This window comes from Melopsittacus undulatus, chromosome 5 (assembly GCF_012275295.1).
Source record: "Melopsittacus undulatus isolate bMelUnd1 chromosome 5, bMelUnd1.mat.Z, whole genome shotgun sequence".
Lineage (NCBI taxonomy): Eukaryota > Metazoa > Chordata > Aves > Psittaciformes > Psittaculidae > Melopsittacus > Melopsittacus undulatus.
This window is the reverse complement of record NC_047531.1, coordinates 67,031,644-67,055,432: the sequence shown is the minus strand read 5'-3', so window position 1 is coordinate 67,055,432 and position 23,789 is coordinate 67,031,644.

The following is a 23,789-nucleotide window of genomic DNA, read 5'->3' as shown; positions in this document are numbered from 1 at the left end:
CCTGGGAGTGTAACAGGGCCAGGCTTTGGGCTAACAAGCAATGTGATCAACTTCAGCAAGGCTGGGATCAGGCAGATAGGCTGAATTTGCTTTCTCACCTGAGAAATAGGTGATACAAATAGACTGCATTCATGTTTGCAGTTGGGTTGAAGATGATGCCCTTTTGTGTGTGAAGGCAGGAAAGGGGAAATTGAGGCAGGCTATTGTATTTAAGTTACAAACAGTGAATACAGCTGTAACTCTCAGAAAACTTCTCTTTCTCCCAAGAAGATGTGAAAGTGGTGACATGGGTGGCCATAGAGTCCTCCTCATCCTGGACATGCCATTTTATCCAGTGTAGGAGGCATGTGCAAGTGTGGTAAGGTGCAGATGAGATGGTAATAGTCTCTTAAATTTGACCTTATTTGTGCTCATAAGGAGTCACTATAAGTACAAGGGTTGAGAGGAGGGCATATCAACAACTGCTACTTGTTAGGACTTTCCATCCTGGCCCCTTTCTGGGGCCAATGTCTCTGTCCTCTCAGTACTCACAGTTCCTTAACTGCACCTTCTCATCCTCAAAAGGACAAAATGAATCCCTGATATGAGTAGATGCAACCTACTGGAAGCCGGCTTGCACCTCAAAGGGACCCAAACATGAGATTGGAGCAAAATGGTCAAGCAACTGTGAGTGTGCTTGTTATTTAAAGGGTAATTAATGCACCAATCCCTCTCTGCATTGAGCTGCCTTGGTGGTACAAAGCACCACTAACAACAAAATGAGGGCAGCAGCACCTGCAATTCTGAGTAGTGTGTAGTTTGAAGAAGAAATGTCTTTGTATATTCCTTTTCTTGGTATATTCCTTATGCATCTCTCTTAAGGGGAAGAAGAATCCAGCTGTAAATGTCTGTGAGGCAGTGGGTAGCTTGACTCCCTTGCATTTTCAAAAGGGATTGGATTTGGGTTCCAAAAGTTTAGAGTTTGGTAATAATGGGATTTTCTTGTACCTTAACATGGATATTCATTCTCTATCTTGAAGACTGTAGAAAAAATTCCAAAGCATATTTATTTCCCATGGGTATATATACTGAGAAGTCATTTATTCAAGATCTGGACTCAAATTCATATCTTTTTCATGGTGGTTGTGGTTTAAGCCCAGCTTGTAACTCAGCACCATGCAGCCGTCGACTCACCCCCTTTTCCCTCCCCCTCCATGGGGGATGTGGAGGAGAATTGAAAGGATGTAAGCTCCACAAGTTGAGATAAGGACAGTCCAGTAACTAAAGTATAATACAAAACTGCTACTAAAAAGTACTACTAATAATGGAAATAACAAGGGGAGGGAATATAAAGCAAAAAAGGGAAAGGGTGCTCCCCACCCTCTAACTGATACCCAGCCCTATCTGAGCAGCAATCCACCCTTCTGGGTGACTTCCCCCCCACTCCCCATGGTTTATATACTGGGCATGACGTGCTGTGGTGTGGAATACCCCCTGGGCTAGTTTGGATCAGGTGTCCTGTCTCTGCTTCCTCCTGGCTTCTTGTGCCCATCCTCACTGGCAGAACATGAGAGACTGCAAAGTCCTTGATTGGAGTTAGCATTACTTAGCAACAACTAAAACATCGGTGTGTTATCAGCATTGTTCTCAAGCCAAAGCCAAAACAGGGCACTGCACCAGCTGCTAAGGAGAAAATAAACTGTTTCAGCTGAACCCAGGACAATAGTACTTTTAAGGCTTACTGCTAATTATTGCATCTGATTCTCACCTTGTCTAAATACAACAGCCTAGAGCTGAACTGTTGCAAACCAGTAAGCACCCTGGCCCATTGGAATCTGCTCCTGAGGTATACACCACACCTTTATCATGGTCTGTGCTGTGCAGGGCATACACTGGCACACAACCATGCTGGTGAGGACAGTCGCCTGGTTCCAAGGGGGTGTGGGTAGGCTGTGAATGCACCCTGGTCTCCAGTGGGATCTGGGAATACCCTCACTGCACACAGAAGTGAAGGCCTGCTGTGTACAGTGATTTCAGAAGGACCAGTCGGCCCACATCAAAGCTGTGCTGGGGAGCGCCAACTGCCATCTGCTTCCTCTGGGGCTGTGGCATCAGCTGCCCTGGAAACAGCGTCGGCACTCATGCTTAAGGCAAAACCAGGCTTTTGTTTCCAAAAGCAAATAGCCTTATCTTGGGGAAGCTCTGTTTCACACAGTTATTTGAACCGAACGGGAAGTCTGTGGGACTTGCACTTTGGTTTTGAAATGAGCATGTTGTTTGGTTTTCCATATGCTCAATGCATTAATGAAACCTAGAAGCTTAATATTTTTTAAAAAAGAAATTTTCCAGTAGGTTCACACTGTTTCATTATATTTGCATACTTGTAATTATGTGTACTTATATTGCTCTCCCTCTCTCTCTCTCTCCATATAATTATATTGGTGTGTAGATATATATACATGCACACACTTCTGCTTATTCATACTAATAGACAGACCTGCAGTATTTACCCCCTTGCGTTAAAGCTACTCACATAGCAAATCTGTAAGCACAGAACATCTCTGCAGGTTCATAACTCACACTGATAAAGGAGACAAAAGGGAAGGGAGAAGGAAAAAGGAAGGGAAAAAAACTCTCCAGAAATTTCTGCATGAAGTCTGTTGCCTCCAACAAAAAGCACCAGCGCTGCAAGGGTGACTCAGAGGAGAGCTGCAGAAGACAAGGCTTTGGCTCAGAGTGGGTAACCAAGTTGAGACAGGAGGGAGCAGACTGGACATGTCCAGAGGCAAGATGAATGCAGCGCTACAGCAAGAGCTGGCTCCCCTGGGTGGGGGGGCCATTGGGATGTATCCTTACTGGGGCCTGGGGCAGCAGGAAACAAATCTCACATGTTGGAAAGGAGAAATTTCCAAAGAATGGTTGTAGGGTAACTACAAGCTTAGGAAGCCAGTTCTGATGGGCAGTGCTTAGTGTGAGGTGTCCCTGCCCATGGCAGGGGGGTTGGAACTAGATGATCTTAAGGTCCTTTCCAACCCAAACTAGTCTATGATCTCAGCAGATTAGAGAAATGTCTTATTTTCTGGTGTTTCTCTGATGAAAGTTTTGGGAGTGATTACAATCCAACAGCAATTGCTCTTCCTTCTCCAATACATCTGGACACCAGTCATGGCCTCTGAGCACCTGTATTCCATGAAAATAACAGTAAAATCATGGCTTCTCAATCCAAACATTAGTATTTTAGGGCAGGGCTAGTAATGTATTTGCTCAATGCTCCTGTTACGAATCTCTGTTGTAAACTACTGATGGCTGTGCCAGATATGTGCATCAGACATGAAATTCATCATGTTGAGTGTTTGTCTGAAGCTGATTTTTCGTTTTTAAATTGCTGCCAAAGTAGCTCCACTGTTTTCAAGAATGGAGCCAGAGAGGAATGTGTTATTGCACCAGTGCTAAAACATCCTGGCAGAATTGTGTACTTGTGCAGGCAAGGCACAAGGGGACCCACCACTGACCTCACCAGTGTACCGAGGCAGCCACACCAGTGTCTGGCACTTCAGGGTCCTTTTACTGTGGGCAAATGGCAGAGAAACCCAGATATGTGCCAGCACAAAGCGCCTCTCCCCAGCATCGCTTATGAGAAAGAGGATGTCAAACATGCCATTGCCAGCTCTCCTGTTGGCTCAAATGGCAGAGGTCTCTCCATTTGGACACTCAACTCCCCTCTGGAAAGTGTCCCACACAGCACAGTCTGTGGCCTGGGGGTGTGGGGATTCCTGTTTTTTGACCCCCAGTAGTGACAAGCAGTTGCATTTTAAGAGCTCCAGGTTTGCAAAGTCAGGGTAGCCTTGCTGCAGCCCCTGCAACAGTCTGATAGAGCCCTTAATTACATGGTCATGCAGTTCCCACAGGAATCCCATGTCTTTCAGGGCTCAGGATGGCTGGTGCTTTTCTGAGCAGCTGTTCAATATTTGGTTCTCTCCTCCTTTCACAGTGCGCGGTTCTAGGGACATTATTCAAGCCCTGCTATGAATACAGAATTATTCATTTCTTTATATGCTTTTTTTCACACTGTTCCTTGCTTAATACTTCTGTGCTTCACAAACATAATTTTGCGAGACTCAGGTGAAGGGGGGAGAGGAGAAACAAAGAGTAAGGCAAAAAAACCCATTCCACTAATACACAGGGAATTGATTTCAGATGTGTGCCTTTCAAAGTGAATATACAAATAAATCTAAACCTTTAGCTGTTTATCTAATTGTAAGTCTGTGGGGGAAGCAGGAGGGTTGCATGGGACCATGGCATGGATGAGCGAGTAGGTGATGGGTGTGCAGCCCCTGCCCTTCCCCTTGGACAGGGCACCTGCTGCTCAGTGAGGTGATGATGGGTGGTTTCCAATCCCCCTACTTGCTCTCTTCCCACACTTAAACCTGACATGTTTTAGCCAATTCCAGGTCATCACAAAGGTGAGAAGGAAGGAGGTGACAAGAGCAGCCATAAATTATTGTAATACACTCAGTAATTCACAGCTACTCTTGCAGTGCATGCTAATAAAGTCAATGGTATTTGAAGTTGTGTGCAGGGAACACTTGGATTAGGCTGTTCAAAACAGGCTCTTCAGCCTAATCTCCTCATTGTCATTGAGTTTTAGAATTAACAAGTTCTCGAAGTTGCAGAACTGAATTGGAAGTGTTTTAATTTTGTTTTGGCTGAGGCCCAAGGGCTGTTTGAAGGGTGGAGCTGCAGAGAGCAATACTGACTGACTCCAGGTGACTGCTGTGCAAATTAAGCTCCTTGAAGGTAGATCAGGTCACCAGCAGTAACTGGCAATTGCTCAATACGATTATGACTTAGGTCTGGTTTTCAGAGCTTCAGCAAACAGGGCGAACACATGTCAGTTCAAGCGAGTATGCAGTGTGAGGCTGCAGACACATGCAGGTCTTCATACATCCACTCCATCTTCACAGAAATATTTTGCCTTCAAGAATTCCATGTGCCTAAAACCCAGGGGAAAGTCTAGAGCAAGAAAGACCTTTGGTGGAGGAGGATCAGGTTAGGGAACATTTAAACCAGCTGGACACACAGAAGTCCGTAGGACCTGACAGGATGCAGCTGTGAGAGCTGTGACAGCAGCTAATGTCACTGCAATTGTCTTTGAAGGGTCACAGCAACTGGGGGAGATTGCTGAGAACGGGAAGAAAGCAAATGTCCTGCCTTCTTCAAGAAGGGCAAGGAGGAAGATGCAGGGAATTACCTCACCTTAATCCCTGGGAAAGAGATGGAGCAAATCCTCCTGGGAATTGTTTCCAAATGGACAGAGGACAAGAAAGTAACTAGGTGTTTTGATGGATTTACAAAGGGAAGATCATGTCTGACTGTCCCAGTAGCCTTCTACAGTGAATTGACTGGCCCAGTGAATGAGCAGAGAGCAGTATGTTGTTTATCTTGTCTTTGACAAAGCTTTCAACACTGTCTCCTGTAATATCCTCACAGACAAATTGACGTAAAAGCTACATAAAAGGACAGTGTTGAGGGGATGGAACTAAACAGTCCCCAGAGGCTGGTTCCAGCCTCAAATATTCCATGGTTCTGAAACGGGTGCAGGCTTTGGTCACACAATACAAATGATTATATTTGGTTTTTGACAGGCATGTTTTAAAATTTAAAATACCCTTCTGAGTTCATGCTGGGCAGTTACATGTGTTACCTTGGGTACCACCAAATTTTGCTTTGAGAAGAGGCTTGCCCTTGATGGAAATAATAATACCTTAAATGAGAGATGAGACTGGATAACACCATCAGTCATTGGCAGAGCAGCCTTCTCCTGCATCCAACCCTAGCAGCTGCCTTTCAGGTTGCAGCACCCTGGGCTGTTATCCCCTCTGAAAAGCCAGCCTGCATGGGAGCACCCTCCAGCCAGCTCCTATGGGGATGGGTACAGCACAAAGCTGCTTGTAGCTCTGTGCTCCTTGATGAATGCTGTCTGACAGGCTGCACACAGGCTGGGAATGGGGTCAACCCTGATCTGTCTTCACGTGCTATGCAGTACTCTAGGTGAGTTCAAGGGAGCTGGAGGTATTTTCCCAGCTTGGGGGAGGCTGAGGGGCTTTCTGCTCCTTGTGAGGGGAAGAAAGCTGCCAGCACACATCTACCCACCACAGGGGCTGCAGCAGCTGGGAAGTTGCTTGCTCAAGGGATCTTTCCCTGGGATGGGATTTTACTCACGATCCATAAACACAGACAAGCAAGGTATGATTAGAAAATTGCTGAGGAGGAATGGAAACCCCAGCTGGAGCTGGGAAGAGAAGGTCTGACCGGATATCTGCACCCCAGCAGTGAGCTGTTGGCTTTTCTTCGCAGTTGTGATAGATAGAGAGATGTGAGCAGGAGCTTCACAGGATGATGGTTACTATGGCTACCCCCACACTGTCCATCCAGGCATCCATCTGCTTGGCTCACAGGGCTGGAAAAGATACACTGCGGCTTTTGAAAGCTGCTGGTAATCTATCCTGGCCGGCTGGACAGGGATGATATCCTTCTCTGAGGTCAATTTTACCCAGGGTTTTTTAAGCTATGAAAACCATTCTAACAGCAAAGACATGTTGACAAAGACGGTGTTGTTTCCTTTCAATAGTTGTCGATTGTTACCGAAGAAGGGGTACAATGATAATTGAGAGGTACCAGTAGGTCCACAGCACACTGAAACACCCACCAGCTTCACTGGGAATTTAACCCTTCAGATTTACTTGGGAGATTGAGTACTCCTGCCAGCAATGCTGTGGTGCTGGTTTAACACATTCACAGAGAATGGGGAATGAAGTTGGAAATGCAGAAGCTAATGTCTGTAATTACTTGTTAATGAGCTTTTTGAATGGTCACAGAAGGAAATTGGGATAAGCATATAGGTATTGTGTAATAGACTGGGTTTCTTCCTGCTGTAAAGTACATGCTGCTCTGTGTAGGGTTTGTTTTTTTTTTGCTGGCAAGTGGGATGCATGGGAAAAAGTACCACATAGTTTGAATAACAGAATCAAGCACTGATCTTGCAGTAGATGTTTTAGAAAAACTGAGCTAGGAAAATGTATTTGAAAAGTGTTTTTTAAATATAAAAAAGAAAGAAAAAATCTCTTTGCTGGAGAGATGATCAGATAGTTTACATATTCTTCTGCTTCAGGGGTCCTCTCCGTGAAGACAGTCTTTCATTTAGAGACTGGTCTGGGATGAATAAGATTCTGCCAAATGTTAATTCTCTTGCTCCTGGGCAGTTTCTTTGTCCTCGTCATTTGATACTACTGCTTTATATGGCTATTTGTCTTTGGAAAAGTCCTGCAAAACCAGAATCCCTGATGGATACAGTTGACATCTGTGGACTGTATGGGAAATACATTGTGCTATTCAGGTAAACATGAAAAGCACAAATACTTACACAGTGCAGGCTTATCATGTGCATATTCTATACATCCTTCTGAGTTGTGTTCCTTGAATGTAGAGTGCACTTTTGTTTACCTCTCAGAACATCACTGGTGGTAAACACAATGGTGACTTCCTCCTCCCTTTGTTGCTGTGCACTGGGGTGGCTGGGAGCTCCAGGAAGCTGAAATCAGGTTCTCTGTTTCCTCTGTTAGCTGTGTCATGTGGAAGAAGCAATCATTTCACAAGTCAGTAATTTGTCATATTGTTCTCCTTCCTGCTGGCTTTATTTAATATTTCTGTCTTCCAGGAAGCTGGAGTCTGTTACAGTAGTAAGACAAGCTCTTCAACCCTGACTGATAAAAGTGTCTTACACCTTATAGGTCTTACAAATGATTTTAACTAGAAAGGCTTTGTTACCAAAGCAAGTAGGATGTAATGTGATGACAGCAAACAACAATCCATATCCTGAACGTAGAAATGTGTGCATGCACGTGTGGATTTATACTTGTGTATTCATTTCTGCTTGTCAGCATAAACCCATGAAAAGAACACAGATCTCTCACCTGATCTTTGGTATAGCAGATGCTGGGCTGCAGGCAGTATTGCCTTTCTAGGGAGGATAGATTTGAGTTTCTAATTTTTCAGCCTTAGTCTGATTGTCTGGGGATGCTGAAGGGCAAGGTGAACAGTGTGCCTTTCCTACAGCCTGTTCTCCATATTCCAGCTTGCCCATTGACTTGTTCAGTAGATACAAAGAGGTTAGAATACATTAACATTATTTTCAGATGTCTGATTTTTGACTTGGAAAATTGTTGGTTTCAGCTTCTCTGCCAGATGGCTCAGGAAAGAGCAGTCTGTGCTTTGTGCTAAATGTTTGTGTGAGAATCTGAGGAAGCGGAGTCCAATTAGCATAAAAAGCCATTGTGGTCTTCCAAAATCTGGGAATGGCAAGGCAGTGAAATAGAATGAGCAATCACCTGCCTGAAATAAAATTAACTGCAGCTGTAAATCAGAACAGCTTAGTTAATTGTACCTAGCTGAGGCAATGAGCCTCAGAAGCAATATTCATCATGGATGATGGAAATGAAGCACCATTCTGTCTCTGATGTTAGGCATCTTGACTCCACTGTCTATATGGGAAAGATTATAGTGTGCCTTCAGGAAACCCACCATCTACTGCATGTATCCAGCTTTTGACCTGGAAACTGCTGGGAAAAGTCAGCAGGAAAAGGCATCCTGGGCTGCAGATTCACATCTACTTTAATCTAATCTACTCAGGATATAAGTGCATGCCTTTGATCTGAAAATATGATGCCCTTGACCAAAGTTTGTTCCACTTTGTATGACATCCCAGAAAATTAATGTGTGATAGCCAGGAGTGTATTTACTAGAGGGAAGATAGGGAATTGCATCCCATATATTGCCCCCCTGAATACTGTGTGCAGCCTGGGCTCATGTGTGGAGGGGTGGACTGTGTAAGGGGCTGTTGGGGGAGGACTTCACACTTAGCTCTTACTGCTCCCCACAACTCCCAAAGAGGACTTTCATCACTACTGTGCCTCCTGAGGGCAGGCAGAGGCTGCAGGGGCTGAGCTTTTGGAGACATCCAGCATGGAGATACTAAGCAGAGGGTGCCTCCAAGGAGAGTGCGATGCTGCTGAGGGGTAGGTGTAGCTCCTCTGTGTTAAAGGGTAGGCAGGTAAGAGAGAGGCTGTTGTCTCTCTACTGCTATCAGAACAGCATACCATGCAGCTTAGAGATACAGCCAGCTATGCAGTAATGTTCATTTTCTTATAGGTGAGCAAAATTTGTGTGCAGTGTCCCCCAAACCTCCTTTTACTGTTAGCTCAGAGGATACAAAATCTGTTCCTCTCCACCTATTCCAGATTTGCTTTCAACAGCACCAGTGCCATATTGTCCCTTCGCTCCTCCCAAAATATGATGGCTCTGCCATTAGGGTTCTGAACACTCTTCTGAACACTCTTCTGAACACTCTTCTGAGCACTCTTCTGAACACTCATGTACACATCAGAATCCAAAGCTTCACCAAAATAATTTCAATGGAGACACTGTTCTAGGAGTATCCCATGGGGAATACTTTTCTGTTGACCTTTAGCGTATCTCACAAGATTTCACAGGCTTTGCAAAACCATTAAGGGAATGTGCTATGCACAGGGCAATTTGAAACAGTGCAGTTGCCTCTTTTCTAAAGGCAAGAAGTGAAAATGCAATATTAGCTCCCCTGCAATTGCCAGTGAAGGTAGGAATCCTGTAACTGTGTTAGCTGGAATTTAACCACCATTAATGAAAACATGTCTGTGCACTAGAAAAAATACACTCATTTAACTCAGAAATTACTCTTGAGATTAACAGTATCAGGGAAATGTTGAGTTGTGGAGGAAATGGGCAGTAAACTTCTTGGCTTTAATGTTCAATATAGAAAGAGTAAGCAACTTTCCCATGGCATTGCAGTGTTTTGTGATATAGCCATCTACTCCTGCTATCAACCAGGCAAAATGCTCTGTTTGGTGAGGCTGTTAGATGGGATAGTTGGTGTAATGTACAAAGCCTGAAAAGGCTTCTTCACAGCCACAGCGAGCAGGAAAACTGGAAAAGAGAAAGGGCTGCAGTTCCTATAGAATAGGAACAAGTCAGCTGCATCTTTATATGTATAATTTGCTGGAGTGATGTTCTCTCAACAGGAGCCGCACTTCACCACCCCTTAGCTCTAGCAGCATCAGCTGAAGGTTTGGGTCACTCCCCAGTGCTGGTTACCTTTATAAATGAGTGCTGGAAACTTCTGAAACTAGGTTCTGGTGTGTTGGTGCTTATATAAAAATCAGACCTAACTTTATGTCTCAAAAATAAATTCATAAATGTCTGTAATCTTTATTCTGCTAACATGGGTCATTTTGGGGGAAGGCAAGAAAGAAAGTTAACATCCTTTTCAAATATTCGTTTGCTCGTTTAAATTTACTCTCTGAAATACAAAATCAATAAGGAAAGCATGAGGAAAAGCCTTTGGGGAAACAAATTAAATAGTTTGCATCATTTCTTAAGATGCTGGGAAGCCCTGGATGCCCAAATGCTGCTTTGCGTAGGAGGAGACCAAGAGAGTGCATTTTATCAAGCACATATTTTTCTGGGATTGAATTCATCACTTAACTCCCTGAAACTTGCCTTCTGACCTGTGATTTATGCCCTCATACGCCACTCTGAAACTTGGCATAGTGCTTCTTTTACTCCTGTGCAAGTTTTAGTCTCTTCTTTTATAAAAGTCATCTTCTGTTTTATAAAAATCAGCTTTCAAATAGACTTTGGGCCTTGGTTTTAGGCATTTCAAGGTCAGATGTTTAATCCCCTTGGAAGCAGAGGGGATTACACATGAACGGAGACATCTGCTCATGTGTGAGCAGCCACACCTGGCGTCTTCATGCTGCCTCATCCTCAGGCCCCCATGGAGTTCTCGGATCATCTCCTCCATGGCCCCTCTCATGTTCCAGGGCTGCCAGGTCAGGTCTCAGGCAGAAGACAGCTGGAATGAGACTGTCTGCATCTCCCCACTTTGCCCATTATATCAGTTAAAGCAGTGTACTGGGACATGTGAAGCTGAGGTATTCTGCCCTTTGTGAAACACAGCTCATCTTGTAGTTGGCAGTCAGCCTTACATGAGGCTTCGGTGTAATTTTGAAGTGTATTGTCTTGAACACAGCTGATCAGATCTCTTTTATTTTGAATGATCCACTGTATCATGGGCTTGGGGCTGTGTTTCTCCTTCAGGTACCTGCTGAGCCTCCCTGCATCACTGTGGTGAGGGATGCTGCTCAGGGCTTTCACTGCACAGCACTGGTGAAGCTTAATCATATATTTCCAGAAATGCCAGCTCTCCCTGTAGCTTCTGGCAGCCTGCCTGGCTTGAGTGTCTTCTGCAGATCTCACTTATAGGTACTTCACTTGCTGCATGTTGTCAAGGAATACTGCACATCTTAGGGCTTTGATGATGCCTGCTGTGCAGTTGGGTGCCTTGGAATTAGGAACTGCAGCATTGTAAATGCCAACACTTAAACCCCCCCATGAGACCTGTTTCTGGACATTTGTTGCCTTTGAAAAACATTCCTGTTGATGGGTCCTTCTTTTTCAGCATCTTACTGACATCTTGTCTCGGAAGACCCATACCATAACTGACTGTCTGTACAATCTGTAATGTGAGGAAACTCTGAATCAGTCTCCTCAGTTGATGAGCTTATGTTGTGGAATATGATGAACACAGGGTGCTGTTTGCTTGAATAGCTGCTAAAGTTATTAATAGTCTTAAAAACATCCTGGAAATTCTTTTCAGTCCATTCTTAGTACTCCTTGACCTCCGACTGGCAGCCACATGAAAAAATGTTGGGAGGGGAAGCACGGATTAATACAAGAAAATAGAAACCACATGGTGGAGGGAGGGAAGATCAACAAGGCAGTATTACTGAAACAGAGGGCTCCTTCTCATGTCTCATCCCACCTCTTCTCCTCCTCAGCATTTTTGATGAGGAATTACTCTTTTCTAATTGTTGTTCTTTCATATTCCTGTAAAAGGGTGAGTCTGTCCTGTTGGCTTGTCTTTCTTTAAGCAACAACCCAACAGAGATAATATTTTTAGCTCTTATTAATTATTGCCATTGTTTATCAGAAGGAAGGTGTGTCTGATGCTTTGTGCAGTTCACAGACACGTCATCCTCACCGTTTTGTCTTATCAGTAGATTTCAGGGGGACTTGGGGCCATGTTGGTATCTTGAAGATCTGGGCCTGACTAGAGAGAAGCATATTGCATCTAACCCTGTCAAAAAACTTTGAAAGGGTATTTTACATCATGAAAGCTGCACATTTGTACTATAATTGAATAGTAATAATGATAGCTTAACTAATAAAGATAGGATTTCAAAACACATTTTTCTTTCACTGCTCAGCCTATAATTCTTAAATGGTTCCTTGCCAAAGCTTTGAAAGCCAAAGATTATTATTTGTCAGCTACTAGAAATTGTGTGTTAAAAGTCTAATCTCCTGTGTTTTGTGCTGTCTGTACTACAGACCTACAGAAATAATGCTGCAGAAATACTGCTTTGGAGGCTTTGTACATGTCTTATAATTGCTGGGAATTTGTTGGCCCTGGCCACAAAAAGGCTGAAAATTATTATTTTAGCTTGTATTTGGAATATGGTTTTCTGGCTGGGCAATAGAGAGGCAGGTGTAGCCCTTACCTAGTGCAAGGATGGGCAGCTGAGGTGCTACCACGACATTATATGGTGTTAGGGTATAGCCCCTAGTGGGAAATGATAGAACTTCCTCATTCCCTCTGCAATACTCACTTCCTTTCAGTACTGCTGCCTCGTGTTAGTGAATGGATCAGGCTAGTGTTAGTAATTTCCTCATATTACTTTGTAGGTGCATCTTTAAACAAATGATGGAGCTGATACTGGCCTCAGCTTCTCGCAACAGCTTCCTTGCTTGTTTTTATATTTATGAGTCGGCTGATGCAGTAGGCTGGCAATGGATGTTTCGATACTGCACTGGGTTCCTCACCTATTTCAATAATTACACATTTGACAGCTTTGCACAACAGAAGCAAGATTTTTACAGACTGAGAATCCTCTTTTATCCTGTGCTGTCTTCATTTTGCCTCTCCAGAGAAGCACAACAAACACACCCTGCCACCTTTTCCACCTTGTCTTCAGTGTTTGATAGCAATACACATGTCACCTCTGTGCCTACTTTCAATATATTCGATAGCAGGATGCAGTCAGGATACTTCTGTTCCTTCCTGACTTGCAGGGAAGCTTTATCATAATGATGTCATTTGTTTTGTCATGCGACCAAAAGAGGAACCTTTTGAGGTGTTAACCGATGAGAACTGGTAGACTGGTATTTCTGGAAAAATATTACTCTGAGTTGACTCACTTGAAAACAAGGCAACTAAAGTAAGCAGGTGAGGGATAATTTACCCTTTCAGATTAATTCATGTTTTTCTTCCCCAATCCAACTTGTTGTTTGCACTGTGTTAAAAATGTGGAAATGCAACATCTTTGTATCTGTCAGTGACTTCCCACTTTAACAGGAAGCACGGTCTTTATAAAGGATCCTTGATCTTTTCTGTTTTTCTAACAAATCAAACAGGGAAAAGAAAGGAATAAAATAATCAGTTCAGACCTCAAGTGATCCCAGCTGCACAAAGTTTGAACCACAGGTTAACATGAACAGGATAGCAAGGTCTTGCTTATCTAGCTCCTTTCTCTGAATTTAGAGTAAAGAAATTTGTACCCTGCTAACTTTGGTGTCTGTTTAGTACTCCATTTTAAGACTGACCATAAGGGAAGCAAGGAATCCTCCATCTCTATACAAATACTGGGACATATTCAGTCAGGACTTGCTTCACTTCTGAACCATGGACATTTCTGGAGCAGGTGCAAGCAGCAAGGACTCAGGACATGAACCTGACCAAAGCAGAGACAGAAGAACATAGAGATCATTTCCTGAAAACTGGCTTTGTTTTCACAGAAGCTCACATTACTGACCTTGATCACCTGAGCTTGTGCTAGTGACTCCAGACAGATGATTAGAGAATGCATTTTACTCTTTTTGCCAAGCAAACAGCTCTACTCAGGATCAATTTTCTTTGCTAAAGAGAAGTATTTTCTATTTAATGCTGGATGTTCAGTGCCATCAGCATAGTCAAACTTTTGCCAACATTGCAGGCAGAGTTCTTAAGAAATCACCCCCCCAGAAGTTGTCATCAGAGAAAAGTGGAGATGGAAAGGCAATGTCTGAGCTTACGTGGGCTTTGAATTGCTGTAGATGGTCTGACCTCATTTGACCTGTTCTTCCCCTGAATGATGGCGATTGATAGATGTTGCATTTGGGATCACTAGGAACAGTTGATGGCTGTGGGTCTCCAAACCTTAGCTTTGGTTTGCATTGGATCTAGATACTCCTATTTCTAAGTAGGTACTAGTTTACAATGCTGAGGTTTGTTATTTTACTTAGAAAAATAAAAATATTTGACAATAACTTTTATCCTTACGCGTTTCCTCTGGGGTAGGCTCTGCACCGAAGCACAATGAATGATTACAGTTCTACACAGCAGAAGTTTCACAACACATAACCTGTCTATGCATAGCTGTGAGATGGTTTGGATTCCCTGGTTAGGAATTTCAGAACTGGTGGACACGGAGGTCATGGACTTGTTGGCTAATTGAGAACTAGATGTCTCAGTGCCATAACTAGCCTGGAAACAAAATAATGAAGAGATGTGTTAAAAGGCCTACCCATGTAAATTTTATTGTAAAAAGTTGGAAGGATACATCGGATCCCATCAATTTAATGAAATGTTTACAAAACCTCTGAATGTATAAACAGTTATCAGTTTCTTCATTTATTTAGACTGTTTGCTTTTACTTGTACAAATAAACTGTTACCCTCATTCCATTACTCTTCTTGCTATACATGTAAAACTTTCATGTCGTTGGCTCATTCATTTCTGTTGAATCTTGGCTCCTGAGACACAGATCTGGAACACATTTGCAGTGAGGAAATCCAGCAGGGAGAAATCTGCTGGCTTCACTGGAGATACAGAGATCAGAAATTTCTTCAAGGAGACCCCTTTGCACATAAATGCAGTTTGAATAAAGCCACATATAGGTAAATGAGTAGAGGAAAAGTTGTCCTAGCAGTGATGCACATTTCACCTTCTACCACTTTTGAAATAGAAAATACTTTCAACAAATGGACCTCTTCAATCAGCTTTCATTACAAAAAAAAGTCATCTGTATATTTTAAGTAATTTAAAATTATGGGGGGTTGGAACCAGATGATCTTAAGGTCCTTTCCAACCCTAACTAGTCTATGATTCTATGATTCCAAGCAAGCATGAAGATCATGACCCAATAGGACTCATAGAGATGGCACTGATCACAGGTGTGACAGGTGCCTCTGTATTTGAGGGATTTATTTCATGTCTTTAAATCCACTATTGCTAGTACAAAAGCATGAGGTTTGGGTCTGTATTATATACTCTGCACAAGCAAACAGCATGCACTTATCCAGTTGCACATCTTTAGAGAATGATCACAAGGGACAGTGTGGCACAGTGTGTGTGGATTTTGTTATCCATAATGTTCTGCTAACTCACAGTGGAATTGGAAGAGGTAAGGATTTTTTTTTCTGAGGTCCGATATGAAAATTCAGCCTCTGGTTTTGCTTTTTTTTTTCTCTTTTTTCTCTTGTTCTTAGCAAAGAGAATGTTGGAGGCCAAATTATGCTCACATGTACATCTGGCATTGAGGATACTGAATCTTTAGTGAGATGGGCTGTTGAATCAGGGAGTTCTCTAAATGTACATTCTCATCTGAGCAATGTGAGTAGTGTCTAAAGTTAGCATGAATATTTCAGACATCAGACCCAATTCAATTGTGATAACAATCTGTCAGATGACCTTGACCTTCCGGTGAAGTCCCTATTTAGCTGTATGACTCTCTGTGGCCTCGTATGAAGCCTGGGGTGCCAAAAATCACGGGCAGGTTCATGGCTGCAAAGTGTGTTTGAAATTACCTTTTCTTTCTTCTCTTGTTGATTTCAAATATCCTTCAAGTGCAGTGTTTAAACTGCTGTTTTCTGTGAATCCGTCTCATTCTGATTAAATTGGGTTAGGAGCCCTTGCGTTGGTCACAGAAGGAATAATGACCTTGGGCAAGAGGGCAATAGTGACCAACTGGGCCAGGCTGGGAAAGACACAGCTGGACATGGGAAAGGACATCTGCACAGTAACCCAACTAGCACTTCTGCTGCACGCTAATGAGCTAGAGGTAATTAGGGTGCTGTCACTAAAGACCTCTTAATCTGAGAGGGGAGCCAGCTTGTTTGTGAACAGATGAGGTCAGTGTGGCTTTGACCTGAAATACCAGGTGATGTACCAAGACCTGCAGGTCATGTTCGGTGTGCACTGAAATCACCCCTAGCTGCTTTTACTCTTCCTCAGTTACTCTGATTGCATATTTGCAGAGCATTTAAGGATGGTTTCATGCAATGACATCTCACAGTTTATGCATAATACTAACTTGGTTTTTCTTCTGGAATTTTTAAATTGTGCAATCAAAATACTCTTCTCCCTGTAAAATCCATATGAAAGCTTGTGGGAGAATTGGTATTCGTTTTGCTAATGCTAGTGTTTGATTTAAATAGGTGTCAGGCAAATTCATCTAAAGAAATTATAAAGTGTAATGGTGTCTTCACTCGTCATTTGTCATTTATGTCATCTTATGCAATGAAAAGGCATAGCTGACTCTTAACTGTCCTCAGGAGTGTTCTCCATTTGCAATTGCTTCAGAAATGACTGAATTTTACTTAACCAGAAATTTAAAAGCAGTAAACAGTGCATTTTAGAGACTCCTAGTAAGATTCATGGGGAAAGATCTTGTTCTCTCTCAGACAGCAAAAAAGAAACTATATATTAGCTGGACTCATCTCAGCAATAAGGGATAGATTACACAATGACACTCTATCAGTTGGAATAAGTCTTGCTCTTATATGTGACTCTTCTCTGAAAAAATGGGCATGTTTAAAAACAAACAAAAAGGAGTCTGATGCCTGTGGAAAAGTCTATGTATTTCCACTTAAAATATGAACAAAAAATTGGTAAAGGCAGGAAATACATAATGCAAAAGATCTGAGGAGAGGCAAATGGTGTCAGAGAGGCTCTTAGATTAATTAACACCTTTAAAAAACACTCACACCAGTAATGATATATCAAATAAGAAGCTTGAATTAAAAAATATACAAAGCAAGACAAGTCGTTACCAGTGAAAGTAATGGCCCAAAGAAAGGAATTAAACCAGCCTAGCCAAACAGGCAGCATAATGAACCTTTATTATTGCTAATGAAGAACACAGAAAAAATACCAAGTAATTGATAGATAGTAAACAAGGTTCTCCAAACAGAGAACTGCCAAGAAAATAACGCACTTCTATTTTTGCTCATCTGAAGCATTGAAAAATGATGAGTTGGAAGATTCAAGCCCATGAGATCTTACAAAGATAATAAGAACTTTAATTGCTTTCTGGTATTTGAGGTCTTTTGTATAGTCCACGTTTTTGTAGCCAAAAGTTTTGAAGCTTACTTTAGAAAGGGATAGGAAAATGGAAAGGGAAGGGGAAAGGAAATTTTCTCCTGTAAACCCTGGTGTCTAAAGCTGTCTTCAGGATAGTCATTAAAACATGTGAAGCTTCTGATAAAAACTACAAGTGTTAGCTGAAAGGAGTTGTTATGATGGCAACTCAGCTTATGTGAAGGATGTATTATATGTCCAAACAAAGCAGCAGCACAGGAATCACCATAAACATTGATAGTTGAGTAGAAGGCAAGTCTGTGCCCTTGCCTCCTCTATCTATAGATAAGTATGCATATAGCCCTGTGCTATATATAGATGCATAAACAGTATATATAGACATGCACACATACAGCTGTGCATGCATGGGATAAAATAACCTGAAGAACAGCAAAGTCACACTGTGAGGCAGCAAGGGCAATAGCTTCAGTGGAAGGGGAAGAAGACAATGAGATGTTTCATAGGAGAGAAAGAGAACCACAATTTCCTTTTTTAATCGTGGACCTGAAATATCTATATTACATTTATAGTGACAACCACATTACCAGCTCCCATCTTCACAAATTTGAATGTTCTCCAATGTTTTGAGTGAAATTTTTGCTGGCTGTAATATACTGGTTAGAAAGCAAGCCAGAAAACCAGTTTAAGTGAAATCCACTGGTTCACACTTATACTAAACATGGTTGTGAGTGTGCTTCTTTGTCTGCCCTCTGGAACAGCCCCGAGCTTCCTCATGTTAACTGTATCACCATCAGGTACCACATTTGCCCATGGTCTAGCAGCACCCTTGGAGAAGCCTGCCTCTCTCGACATCCACACCAATACATCCTACTCTTGTGCATGAAGCCACCTAGAAAACCCCAGGCATTTTGGCACTTCATGGATTGGAGGAGAGCAAAAGGGAGAAATGAGGAAATCTCTTTCATCCTGAGAAACACACAGCCCTTTCCAGTCTCTTCTTTTTAGTTCCAGGAAAAGACAGCTCTTACACTAGTCACAGCAGGTATGTCACCAGACACTTGAGGACTGCCATTCCTGAACCGTGAATGCTGTGTCTGGTCTCTGTTAAAACACATAAACATGAAACCCAAGTCTTTGATTGTGCAAAGCAGCCATGCAGATCCGTGGCTCGCCACAGTTACAAAACACAGCACCTCATCTCCGGGTGGCATCAGCACATGGCTTCCTTCAGCCTAAAGGCAGCACTGAGTGATGGGGGAAAAAAGGCAAAGATGAAATCAGTGCTGTTGACTTACAACAACAGTGTGAGGTAACACCTGCGTGGTGCAGGAGGTGACTCTAGCTGTCCATAAAGCTCCCAGCACCCAGAGAATGGACACAGGGAAGGTTGTATTTGACTCTTCTTGCATGGCTCACCATGCCCCACCTTCACAGGGGCTCTGGAGTAGGTTTCCGTGGCTGGATGCACCTCCTTGGCTGGGTGCACATCTTCAAAGGACACATATTGTTTCATTGTGCTGCCAGTCGTGGCAGGTAACTGAGGATATTTTATTGCTGCCAACAGTGGATCACCTGACAAAGTGCCTCCGTCCCTCAGCTTTCTTCTCTCTGGCCAAGCAGATGCGAGACAATAGGCAAAATATGATTTTTTCCCTCTTTTTCTCCAGATGCTTTGCTCTCAGATGGCTGTTTCCCTTAGCAGCCCCTCCTCTCCCACATCTGAGTGCATGCCTACGTGCAGCTATGCTAGCCTGATGCAGCTAGGTCAACAGTGGCACACAGATGTAATAACAGCGATTGCCCGTTTAGTTCAGAGTGGGTGGAGAGAGGATTGAGTGATTGAGCTGGCATAGCTGTAATGGTGCTGAACAGCATATTCTTTCCCTATTCCCCCACTCACATGCGCTTAAATCACCTGTAAGGTTCACAGTGTGGCCAAACTTGAATGTGTTTTCACAGCTTTAGCCCCCAAAACCCAAGGTTATTGCCTCCCCTCTCTATTGCCAGTTGTAGTTCGAGTCCATGCAGCACAGCAGGGAGATGCTGCAGCTGTTCAAACAAACCATTTCTGGAAACACTAACACAAGCAGACAAGGGGAGAGCAGGCTTTGGGAATGGCTGAACCATTTGGCTGCATTTTTCCACTGAATTTCAGCCAGAGGTAGTACCATCCCCTTCTCTTCCAGAATAAGAGATTTCTACCCTTGCTGTTACATGACTGGTAAGGATCTGGGGGTGTTTGTTTAAAGTCTGTATAATAGGATAAAGAAGCCTACCATCGGCCCTACCTAAAGTGATGAACTCCAAGATCCCACCTAACTCCCTGAGTATACAGCACACACAGTTTCTGCCCTGTGAGTTTACAGACTCAGTTGTTTTATATTTGCCCAGTGAAGAGTCAGGACTTCTTACTGTGTAAGTGATACCCAAAAATGGAGCTCATCAGCAATCCCAGAATGTAAGAAATGATAAGTGAAGCAGGAATGGCACTGTTAAAAAAATCTCTGTAATGAACTTGTAAATTTTAAGACTGGACCCTGGAAATTCTGTTGTGTTGACTGTAATGATTTAGAAAAGTTTATTGTTACCAAAACTACAGGCTTATTTATGCAGATTTGACAGCATTGGTATGCTGGGCTGCCCTGTGTTTGTTGTGCTTGACCTACTTGCACCAAGAGGCTGTAAAATTGTATTTTCCCAATATGGTGAAAATTGCCATCTTTTTAAGCCAAGGTGAAATGTTTGCCTTGAGACACATTGCTAGAAACGTTGGCCTGTAACTTACATGGCCAGCTGCAGTATTAAGAAGTATGAAGAGATATCAGTAGCTCTGTATGGCTTCAGGCTTGTTTAGAGACTTCAGGAGGTGAAAAATCTTTCTCCTTCACTCTCAAAGTGGGTTTTTTTGACCTTTGTCAGAAAAATACGAAGCTTCACAGCTGACTGGTTCAGGGATAAGACTCTCATCTCTTCAGAAGGTTTTGAATCATCCAGTAAGTTTTAAATGCTGCACAGGGAAAGAAACAGGCAGGGTTTATATTGTTAGCAGGCTGCTTCCCACTTCTTAAGGTTATTTGTTGCTTCTGCATCCAGTTTTCCTCTGCTGGGTGAGAGCAACTGTGACTGACGACAGCTTGTGACACGCAGGAAGACCAGCAGAGCCCTCTGGGTTAGCAGGCAAGTTTAATCACTAAAGCAGATGAAAATCAGAATGAAAACATGTTGCTGGGAGTAAAAAAAGGTTCGTTTTACAAAGAATACTAGAGGAAGGAAAGGATGTCTTAATATATTTGGCTGTGTCGGTTGCAGTGTTCGGTAGCTCGCTCTATTTTTCCAGATGACTTGAGCTACGAAGGTCAGCTCTCTGTGCTGTCTGCATAGAAGAGGTACTTACAGCAAGGCAATTCTAAGTTTTCTAAGTCATTCAATATCTCTTGACACTTTACTTAATAATTGCTTCAGATGACCCGAGGGTGAAGTCACTTCCAGCATTGCTCCAACAGCTATAATGGCACACTATTGTCACCTTAATGACTTTATGTACTGCTAAGTTTAATGAAAAATGTGCCACTTCAGTGAGGCCAAAGATACCAGAAAATAGGGTTTGGGAAATAATGGCATTGCTGTGGAAATGTCATCTCCTTGGTGGCTGAAGAAATTCATTTAATAAAGTTATAAAAATCCTCATAAATGTTCTACAGCTTTATGTAAATGCAATAAACCAAAGGCGTAGGCAGAAGAAATAGAATTCATTTTGCATTTATGATGCGCAACAGAATTATAATTCAGATGAGGACAAAATGACCTATAAATGTTAAGCACATGATTTAATATATACTATGACATCCGCAGCCCTGCTCAGCTGGCATGTGCAGAACTGTGACGTTACGGGCAGCGTGGCATCATCATCAGTGCTAGGATGGGCAGTGAAAGAGCAATGCACAGCTCTCCTTCCACCAAAGGAAGTGTTGGACTTTCTGGGATCAGTGAGAAAAAATATGAGAAAATGAGGAATCTTTTATAAGTGCATTTACCTCTATTGAAAGTTTTTCTTTCCTAAAGCGCTGAAGTTCACCTGTGCTGAGAGCCAGTGCAAGGTCTCTTTGGACCTTTGCAAAGGTCTCTTTGGACCTTTGCAAAGGTCTCTTTGCATCTTCACCCTGAAGATGCCTTCAGGGTGAAAGCTGCAGGCATCTTGTATTTGGCCTAATTTGAGATTAGAATCTCACCTTCAGGGTTTTTCTCATCCCACTAAGAGTAGAAGGACAGAAAGCTGCAGTGTCCCACTGAGGGCCCTTCATCACAGCCAGAGAGATAGGTGGCTGTTGTGCCTCTCATTCGCTGTCTGTCCCTCCTTGTCCCCTCACCTCTTTTGCTCATGATCCTGGGCACACGCAGGACTTGCTGCATCTAGACCATGTTCAGTTAAATCTGCAGGTTTCTGCAAGCTCTAATATGCATGTACGTTGAACACTGCTGGGGAAAAGGTCTTCTCTTTAAAATATGATGATTGTAAAGGACATCACTGGTGCTGTGCTGGAGCATACGTTAATGCAAGCCATGTAGCAAAAAATATAGTAATTGCATTATATTGTATAAAATATAATGTATAACAATTATAATAATTATAATAAAATATATATAAGAACATCCTCTTTCAATGAGTTTTCTCATCTTGTTGACCCCTGAACATGTTTATTTTGGCATGTACATGACATATGTGCCTGGGCCTCCTTCAGCAGTCCATGGCCATTGCTCCTCAAGACAGTGCTGCTGGAGGCCAATTTACAGCACATTTTATTCCTGCCTGTAGTAGACACCTATGTGCAGAGAAGCTCCTGGTGCAAACCCTGCTCTCTCTGGACTCATGATTCCCATTGCAAGCTGGGACCTTTGGCTTGCTTCCTTGGCCTGCTGGCAGGAGGAGCTGAGCCGGAGGCTGCTCTGGGTAACTCACTACAGGGGGTCTGGCCAAGATGCAGGAGCCTGTGGGGCTGACAGTGCTGCCACCCCAGCTGTCCACCCTTGGACATGAGCTGCCTGAGACCTGCTGAGGGATTACTGACTGCACTCTCTAAGCCACAGCAGCCAGGAAGCTGCTGGATGAGCAGCTCCGGGTGGCCATGCTGGGGCTGGCACAGAAGTCAGCACCAGCAGCCCTGCAGCTGTAGCTGCCCATGGGTCACAGCCCTTGCAAACATCCTCTGTGTATTAAAGCTGACCCACCAGCACAGGGCATATTTGGGCTTTTCTGTTTGATTTGCTTCCTTGCCTTCTTACTACAACCCTTCTCTGTCATTTCCACTATTGTAAATCATTTATGAGCAGTAATTTCTGAGGGTAAATCAGAGCAAAATCAGGCCTTGGCAACAACAAGCAAAAGGAAGCCAAAGAAAGATAGCAGAAACTGATTTGATGCTGTAACATCAGCGAGCCTGCCAGATTTCCAGGGAAAGAGCTGGAGACTGCGTTAGACTGACTCATCACTATGTTTGCTACTCTGGGGAGGTTTGCAGCTGGTTGGGTAAGTAAGCTGAGCAGATCAAAAATGTTGAGCAAAGAAGAAAAGAAATCCATGCCAAAGGCATACTGGCTTTGATACCTCATTCCCATGCTGAAATTTAGACAAAGAGCTGTTATGGAGTTGTGTTTTCTTAACGTCTAGAGCCTGTTTCAGAGCACGTTCAATTAGATTTGCAGATTGCTGCAAGCTCCAATGTGCTTGATAATGAGTTTCTTCATCCTGCTGACCCTTGAGTCCAGGTTTATTTTGACACACGTGTGAGATTTGTCTAAAATCCGTACATGGCCTGATGATTAGAGTACCCTTTTGGGAAGAAAGAGGTGCAAAGATTGCATACCCATCTGCTAGTGTTATCATAGCTCCCAAGCATCTCTGGCTGTGACACTGCTGCAAGCACAGCTGTCATCTCACTTAGAAATGCACATCCCATCAGGAGTCTGAGCCGTGGGTTGTACCTAAGGTGCCTCGAGGTGTCCAGATAGAGCTCAGCATTCAGTCAAAGTACCATCTTCTCTGACCCTTGCCTCAGGGAGATCTTTGCAGGGGTCATTTTAGGCACAGAAGAATCCATAGGGTGACTGGGGAGCCCAGGGCTGGATCAGCATTTCATCAGACTTTAGTTTTCTACTATCTAATATTCTTTTTACTGTAGTGTTGTATTAGTTAGTGTGGGACAATTTCCTCTGCACTACATGGGTGGTAGGGCACAAGTCTGGTCTAAGTAAGTCCTCTGCCATCAACCTCATAGTGCGCATATGCAGGCGTAAGGCCACACAGACC